Raw genomic sequence first — 6204 nt, 5'->3', positions numbered from 1 at the left:
TGAAATATACAATCAGAACAAGAAAATAATAATCTTGATACAGTAAATGATTTGTTTAATAAATAAACAAACGAATGAATAAATAGCCTACTTTAAACACATATAAGTAACAAATATTGCAATCAAATGTTTGACCTAATACTACCCTTTTATAGTAATTTAGAGCACTTAGGTACACAGAATAGTGAGGGAAATCATGCAGTGTTCCCCTATATATTTATTATAGTCTTGAGTTTTATGATATTATATGTTACTGCACTGTATTGAAATGCATTTCCAATTAAATGAACCTGAAGCCAGTTTGGAGTGTGTATGTGTGTGTAGACATTCCTTGCAATCTCCAGGGTTCTGTTTTGTTTTATTTCATTATTTTTATTCCAGTGCAATTTATTTTCTCTTCGTATTTGTCCTGAAAAGTTATGGATCATATGACTGGCTTTTGAGAGTTTATAATGTTTTGGCTTAAGAATGCAAATGAAGAAATATTTAGGAAAAATAACAGTTTGTAAATGAACTTTCTCCATTTGTCAGAACAACCGATCAACGATCAGCCCCTCTCTGTACAGCTGCCTGAGAGGTGAACATTAGAGCAGCTCTGGGCCCACCAGCCCCTCACCTCCTCTCTCTGTTCCCACAGCACTGTGTCTGCTGCTCTACCATCTCCCACAATAAAGTGTGCTCTTAATGAGCCACAACCTGTCAGGTCTGAGTTAGTTAAACTGAGGTCTGCTCTAAAGGAGAGTACTTTCTGCAAGAGCTGTAACCCTAATTTTAGGCCCACTCCACCAATATGTTATTAAAGTCAACCTAACTAAAGTGCCAGTTTGCTTAAATAAAGGCTTAGTACCATAAATTGATTACAATTTTAAGCTAAATATAAAAACAATAGTGGGGAAGCATTACTAAAAAAGGTAGAATTAAATCATTTATAAATATACTCTGAAAGTTAGATAATACACATCAGTAAGCCTTCTATGAAGCCTTATGAGAAATAAAATAAACTAGCAGAGCTGATTAAGCTAATTGACATTATCCTCAATGGCCACAGCAGGGTTGTTCCCTATGAGCGCTGTACAAGTTTCATTTGGCAATGATCTCACTGTGCACATGCTACTGATGGGGCCGCACTGCTCTCCCTGCCGCAGTGTACCTGATGTGCGCTTCAAAACAAAGCAGCCACTGAAAAACATCGTCTAGATCCAGGAAAACAAACAAGACACCTCAATTAAAGACACAGCTAATGACTCTGTGGTTAATAATTAATGAAACTTAACAGCGTGGCAGGGGCATAGAGGCTTCACTTTGCACAGCACTCTTGGGCCTTCCACCTACATGCAGAAAATCAGTGACTGGTTATGACATCAGGCTGTTGCAATCTTCCCTGGGCTTTTCATCACCCAGGACCAGTGCCAGACACAGCTCTCTGAACCTTTAAGATACTTGATAATAAGAATATGAGTCTAATCTCAGGAACTCCCTACATCGCATTAATTCTCATATTGTTCCAATAGAAAACCACAGATTTTATGCATCAAACACTTGTATGAACTTAAACAATGTAATACATTTATGTGGTCTCTAGATCTACAGAATCAACTTGCCATTTTATTACTTAATCCTCAATCTGATCAGTACACTAGACTGATCGTGCTGATCGTGCTGTACAATGTAGCCTTGCCAGAAGCTGATACCCAGTGTTGAACAGTTTAGCTGCTGTGTTCATATGTGCAGTGAAGTGGAGGGATGCATCTGAGGCAGGCCTCTGGGAAGACACAGGGAGACCCTCCTAGAGCAGCTTTCAACAAGCCAGCGGGTCTTGCTTCATTCTCTGGGAAACATTGTGAAAACGCACTGAATGACAGACCCAGACAAACCTGCTTTACACAGATTAAAGAATTCCCCAAAGGAGAACACACAACTGCACAGTGGAACAGCCCAGTACCTTCACAATAGACAAGGCTCTGCAGATGCTCGTGATCTTTCAGACAATACATCAGTTCCCCTTGAATTGTCCCAGGATCAGAACATTATTCATTCCTTGTATGTGGTCAAAAGTGTCCCCTCCTAATTAAATTATGATATATGTATACAATTGTATAAAATAATGTAAACTGTACAGCACATCTAAAAAGGTGCAATAACCATCCCACTGAGTATTAAAAAAATATATGCTTTAGTGCAAACAGAGTCTCTGAGAGTCAAGACACTAACAAGACATGGAGAGATGAATGCAGTTCACTGCAGAACAGACCTTCATTGTTGCCTCATACACACTGTCTGAGGGGGCTTTCCCCTTGGCCTCCACCAGTAACTCCCTACATTGAAAATGTAAATGACCAGATCATCATAATTCGTCTGACTGCACATACGTTCCTCTGCTACAATGGTAATCACTGCTTTTTGGTCAGTTGCATTGGTCTTATGGTAAAGAATAATAACGGGAAATTGAAATGCTGAAAAAAAGATTTTCAACAAGAAAATTATTACTTCACATGACTTTATAATACAGTGGAGTATAATTATCGTTTTAGGAAAAAAGCTTTTAATGGAACAGAAATCATACATCAAACATTTTAGTTTTCAGTAAAACAAGATTTAAGAAGTTAACAGGGAGCAAGAGCATGCTATAATGATGACTGAGTTATTGTCAATTATGTACTGCAACATGTAGTTATTTTTATCAACCTGAAGTTTAAAAGGACTGTATAATGGAAATATTATTCCTTAAAATTACACATTCAAATGAAGAGCCTATTAAAGATAATATACACAATTACTATGCCTTGATTTTGTTACATTATCTTAAGAATTAAAATATATTAAAATTTTGCTAAATATAATTCTGAAATGTGAATATTTATTTTCAAGTATCTTACTGAAATGCATGCAGATGATAATACATGTTATGGGGATGTGGGAGTGTTGATAGAAGTGGTTCTACACACCCAGTTTAAAGAGCTTTAGAAAATGGACATTTGAACGCCCATAAACTTCTCGCCGGTAGTTCTGGGACAATTCCTTGCTACATCCTGTTCGCCTACATGCTGATCAACGACACTCTCCAGCTGTTGTTCACGGTGCTCCTCTTCCTGTTTACCTGGCCATCGTCTTCTGTGGGCCGCTGTTGTTCATCTCCAGCACCACCTACTAGAACACACCCTTCATCCTGGCCACCATGTCTCTGGAGCGCTACATCGCCATCTGTTACCCCCTGAGGCACAAGGAGATCTGCCGAGTGGACAGGACCTGGGTCGTCATCCTGGCACTGTGGCTGACGAGCTGTATCATTCCCACCATCAATTTTGCTTTGGTGGGCTCTTACTCCATTGATGTGTACTCCACCCCGGTTACTTGCATGACAAAGCTCCTCAACTCCTCCCACATTCAAAAGCTCTTCAAAGTCTCGGTGAATGCCTTGTTTCTTGCTCTGGTCGCCACCGTGATCCTGTCCACCTATGTCAGGATACTGCTCAAGGCCAAGAGGATGCGGTCTGACAAGGCCCCTGTGAACAAAGCCCTGCACACTGTCATTCTGCACGGCGTCCAGCTGCTGCTCTGCATGATGTCTTACACTTATCCAGTCACAGAGGGCCTCATAGTGGTTCAAGTGGGGTGGCTCAGGGAACACATCTCCTTCTTCAACTACTTCTGTTTCATTCTCCTGCCCCGTTTCCTCAGCCCCCTGATCTATGGCCTGCGAGACGAGAACCTGAGAGTTCACATGAAGGGGTCCATACAGTGCTGCTCCACCAAAATTAATCCTAATGCATCTGGGAACAAGTTCATCAAATGATAATGACTGCCAAACTTTTTAATGCTGAATCCTGACAAGACTGAGGTGATGCTGATTGGCTGGACCCATCAGTTAAAATGAAAATCTTAAAGCACTTGTAGATGGTCTTGAGACCCACTGCACTAGTCTAGACTCTATAGAACCTAGTCTAGAGAACCTATGCAAAAATGTGTATCCTCACCTGGCTTTTGATGAGCACATCTGTAATATTACAAAAGTTTCATTTTACCTTCTAGGTAATATTGCTCTCATTCAGTCTGGTCTTACTTAGTAAGATGCAGAAAATGCATACATATACACTCACCTAAAGGATTATTAGGAACACCTGTTCAATTTCTCATTAATGCAATTATCTAACCAACCAATCACATGGCAGTTGCTTCAATGCATTTAGGGGTGTGGTCCTGGTCAAGACAATCTCCTGAACTCCAAACTCAATGTCTGAATGGGAAAGAAAGGTGATTTAAGCAATTTTGAGCGTGGCATGTTTGTTTGTTCCAGACGGGCCGGTCTGAGTATTTCACAATCTGCTCAGTTACTGGGATTTTCACGCACAACCATTTCAAGGGTTTACAAAGAATGGTGTGAAAAGGGAAAAACATCCAGTATGCGGCAGTCCTGTGGGCGAAAATGCCTTGTTGATGCTAGAGGTCAGAGGAGAATGGGCCGACTGATTCAAGCTGATAGAAGAGCAACTTTGACTGAAATAACCACTCGTTACAACCGAGGTATGCAGCAAAGCATTTGTGAAGCCACAACACGTACAACCTTGAGGCGGATGGGCTATAACAGCAGAAGACCCCACCGGGTACCACTCATGTCCACTACAAATAGGAAAAAGAGGCTACAATTTGCACAAGCTCAGCAACATTGGACAGTTGAAGACTGGAAAAATGTTGCCTGGTCTGATGAGTCTCGATTTCTGTTGAGACATTCAGATGGTAGAGTCAGAATTTGGCGTAAACAGAATGAGAACATGGATCCATCATGCCTTGTTACCACTGTGCAGGCTGGTGGTGGTGGTGTAATGGTGTGGGGGATGTTTTCTTGGCACACTTTAGGCCCCTTAGTGCCAATTGGGCATCGTTTAAATGCCACGGCCTACCTGAGCATTGTTTCTGACCATGTCCATCCCTTTATGACCACCATGTACCCATCCTCTGATGGCTACTTCCAGCAGGATAATGCACCATGTCACAAAGGTCGAATCATTTCAAATTGGTTTCTTGAACATGACAATGAGTTCACTGTACTAAACTGGCCCCCACAGTCACTAGATCTCAACCCAATAGAGCATCTTTGGGATGTGGTGGAACGGGAGCTTCGTGCCCTGGATGTGCATCCCACAAATCTCCATCAACTGCAAGATGCTATCCTATCAATATGGGCCAACATTTCTAAAGAATGCTTTCAGCACCTTGTTGAATCAATGCCACGTAGAATTAAGGCAGTTCTGAAGGCGAAAGGGGGTCAAACACAGTATTAGTATGGTGTTCCTAATAATCATTTAGGTGAGTGTAGAATAGGAATGATAATAATTAGGTAAGTCTTCTTCATTCGTTATTTGTGCTGCTGATTTTATGTCTGTGCGACCTTAATTGGAAATTACCTCCTTGTAAAGTATATATATAACAATAAATACCAAGAGCATATTGTCACAGCATGAAATTCCTCTGGCCTTCGGTTTTTCTATCATAAAGGTGCCATAAAATGTGATTCTCCCTGTTTGAAATTCATACAGCAATACTGTGCAAACTACCAGCCAGCTTCAGAAGAGTAATACAGCATTCCCACTCAGACCACTTACTGAGAAAGCAAGCAAACACCAGTTAAGCTGTGAATCTACAGGTGTATGCTTAATCAACTTTTGAATTACATTGCAGGAGAACAAATGCTACCTTTCCAGTAACACGTTTAAGTGTATCTTCATCTCCTAGAAACAAGGACAACACTTTATTCTACAACTGAGTCAATACAATAAAAAGAGATGTGATTCCTCCACATCTTCTTATTTCTGTTTTGTTGTGTAATATGTAGGAGGTGCACTTTTATTTTAGTTGTAGTTTTTCTCTCAAATCCCTTACACAGATGATCATACTTAATCATCCAGACTGGGATCGAAAAAAGCTGAACTGCAGTTTTTCTGCAAAATATCTAAAATACAAATTAACCATTCTGATGCCATGTAATCATAAAACACATATTCAAAGCGGTCTTGCAGTAGGAGTATTTTCAAAGGAACCAATATTTACTTATTTTCAAAAGATTAGTCATTTATCTGAGGCGCTTATATAATTTAATGTGGAGATATATTTTCCTAAGCCAAAAGGAGAAAAAAAAGTCAGGGGAATTACTAGATTTTACAGTTAATTATATTTCCATCTCCCAGGGTGCAGCTTAAGATTCGTCCC

At 40.2% G+C, this 6204-nt stretch overlaps 1 pseudogene; it reads left to right on the top strand.

Moving 5' to 3' along the window:
- The first annotated feature begins 2383 nt into the window (after positions 1 to 2383).
- Positions 2384 to 3793, top strand: LOC136747130 (odorant receptor 131-2-like; annotated as a pseudogene).
- The last annotated feature ends 2411 nt before the right edge of the window (positions 3794 to 6204 follow it).

Source organism: Amia ocellicauda, chromosome 3 (assembly GCF_036373705.1).
Source record: "Amia ocellicauda isolate fAmiCal2 chromosome 3, fAmiCal2.hap1, whole genome shotgun sequence".
NCBI classification, from domain to species: domain Eukaryota; kingdom Metazoa; phylum Chordata; class Actinopteri; order Amiiformes; family Amiidae; genus Amia; species Amia ocellicauda.
Note: the sequence above shows the minus strand (reverse complement) of the source record. Positions and strands in the feature narration are given on the sequence as shown.